The sequence below is a fragment of the Chinchilla lanigera genome, unplaced genomic scaffold, assembly GCF_000276665.1.
Source record: "Chinchilla lanigera isolate Chin_1 unplaced genomic scaffold, ChiLan1.0 scaffold00056, whole genome shotgun sequence".
NCBI lineage: Eukaryota > Metazoa > Chordata > Mammalia > Rodentia > Chinchillidae > Chinchilla > Chinchilla lanigera.
Window position 1 is genome coordinate 7,593,765 of NW_004955457.1, and position 3,079 is coordinate 7,596,843.

Below are 3,079 nucleotides of genomic sequence, written 5' to 3' on the forward strand. Positions count from 1 at the left end.
TAACGGGTATTCTTTTTCCTCAATGAACTGATGACCTTGAGCTGACAGCATAGAGGAAGTTTCCATGGTATAGGTCTGACCCAAACCACCAGTTAAAGGAGTATCAGTAAGAATGTCAATCTTTGGCAAATCTTGGGAGCACTGTTATTGAGTTATGGCTGTCACTTGAGCAGTGTCTTCAGTGGAATAGGATATAAATTTCTCCAAGACAAGAGGGAGTGCTCGGAAGTCAACCAAGTTTAGTGATCATCCTTTCCTTTTTCTGCTCTCAAGCCCTTTGTCAGCTTCAGAACTGGTAAGTCAGCTATTAAATTAGAGATGAAATAACTCCAGACTCCAGATGTGGCTGCCTCATACTTCTGACTTTAGCCAGATGTGCCCAAATCATCACATTCATCATGATCAGAATGGAGGTGTTAGGAAATTGTCATAGACACAGGCCCAGGAGTTCAGGTTCCTGGCTCTTTCGCGCTCCGAGATTCCCTTTCCAAGGCACAGCTCAAGGGGTAGGGAGCTTGGTGAATGCCCCTCAAAAGTTCTTCAAAAGGAGGCGTACATTTTATTTTGTGGATAATCACTCACAGCTTGAGCTTTCAGTGTTCTCCATTAGATCATTTTAAAAGCTCTTTGTGTAGCCATATTAGGCAGCCACCCCTAATCTTGCAGCTTTTCTGTCCCAGGGGCAGAATTTTCCTTGTTTAATTGGTTTCTGTTTTGGGGAAAAGCCTTCAACTTTTCTTCTGTCTGCGTTCACCACTTTGGGTCCCTGGGAAGTTTGAATGGGCACCAGTTTGCATGGGGACAGTGCTGAAGGCAGCATGGGAGGATCCTGAATCCCAGCTAGGTTTAGAGAACAGGGTTTATTAATGGAAACTCATGGTAGTTGTGCTGGGGCCCTGCAGGCTGGACTAAAGTCCTGCAGTTTAGGGCAGTTAGCTACAGTTATTCTGGTCCAGGCATGAGCTACTCTCCAGAGTAATATTACAAAGCCAGAGATGAACACTGTCCCATCTATTCCAATCTTTAAATCACCTGCCTTACAAACTGGAGGTCAGATTGCAGAAAGCTGATGGTGTGAGGGCCTGGCAGCTGGTACTTGGATGTGTGTAAAATGAGTGTGTGTTTTCCATCATTTCTGTCTTAGCTTGTAGCCCACATCATTATAACTGCTTTTGTCAGGTGTGACTTGAGCCCTGGTTAGAACATGATTAGAAAGGAGTGAACCATGTCCTGTATTTAGTTTAAGGGTTATATTTATCAGGAATGGTTTTACTGAAGGTCTTAAACTTTCCTCTAAAAATTTTTGGCTCAAAGTAGAACTTTTTGCCAAGTGAAATAATAGCTATCTGGATTGAATGGTCTCTTGTCTTAGCTAAAACAAAATGGACAGTGACAACAAAAACCATCACAGGTAGGTTCCAGATGTTTGCTGCTGTCCAAGCAGGGTAGGTCACCAAGACAACATGATTCTTTTTACTAAGTCAAAGATACTAGAATTATTTGAAAACAATCTTTAGAATATTCTAGCCTTTCATTGACGTTCCACCTCTGACTCAGAGGACGCACTGTTCTTTGAAATGTTTTCTACTCTTCACCTTGACCTGTGGAATAACTTCAGCCTCCTCTCACTTCTCCTCAAACGCAGAGGGGATGTGAAATGGTAGCAAGAATCAAGAATAATTTTAATTCATTTGAAAGTCGAGGAAACTTATTTTTCAAATACATTCTCTCAAATCCAGATTTGTCTGACAGATGTTCTCAGCTGCTGAGCTCCTTCCATCTGTAATTGAGTTTCCCTCTGCCTGGGCTGCTGACATCTGTTGCAATGCAGATACATACTTAAGTACCTGCGATTTCTCTGTCGAGCTTCGTGTCGTGTTAAAGACTGTGAACTTTGCAGGGATGAGGGGAGGCACTGCTGCCCCAGGGCTGCAGGCAGAAAGAGATTTCATGTCTTTTTCATGCTTCTGATGCCTCAGCATCTTTTCCTCTCTGAAATTGAGGCTCTCAAAGGTTTTCAAGGGAACATAAAGTGTTTATTTAATAGTGCAATTAATTGTCTCGCTTTTCTTCTGGAGCCACCTCAAATCAGCACACGCTAAGACTTAGCAGGGAGGCAGAGTTTGTGTCTTCAGAGTCTCCTGACAGGGTGGATTAGATAAATTACCATGCAATTCTCTGAAGTATCTTTTTAAAAAAAGAAAAAGCACTGCACATTGCATTTAAAGATGCTGATCCTTTAGCTCAGCGGCAAAAGCGCCTGCCTGGCAAGCGCAAGGTCGTGAGTTCGGTTCCAGGTACCAGAGAAAAACCAAAAAAAAAAAAAAAAAAAGATGCTGATCTTTGTCCTCTTTTCTTTTTGATCTCCTTCCCCCATCATTAGCATAAAGCAAAGGTCATTTGAAGCATGGATTGAGTTTAATCATCCCATCATTAATTAATTCACTAAACAAATATTTATTGAGTCTCTGTTTTATGGCAGTATTGTGCCAGATCCTGTGGATAGACAGGCTAATATGACACGGGATCGGTCTTCAGAGAATTTTAGTAGCCTTTTGTTTTAGAAAAAATAGTGAGACTTACCCAGGTTCCAAGGCCTTGGGGGAGGGGAGAAAGGACAACAATTTCATGCCAAAGGAAAAATTACAAGTACTGATAAGAATGCAAACCTATTATTAGGTTAAATATTCTCCCCTTTACCAGGGATATGTTTTTGCTGTTTCACAGGAAAGTGACAGTCTTTACTATACACCAATTAGTCTGGAGCACACAAGGATGGAGGAAATGGAGTGTTTATTCTTCTGATCCTTCCTACCTCTCCCACTGTAGACAGTCAGCTGAAATCTGTGGCATAGCACTTGATTGTCTTTGTCATTTCTTCAGGTAGCTTTTGGGACCACAATAGAAGCACGAAATTATCCAAAAAATTAAAAAGGTTTATCACAACCTTTAACCTGGACATCATTTCTACCATTACCATCATTTCAATTTTGTACAACACCATCAAAGGGCTTAACATGTTGTGTGACTGTGTGGTTTGTGCCATTTAATTGACTCAGGAGTGAGTTTTTCTATGAGA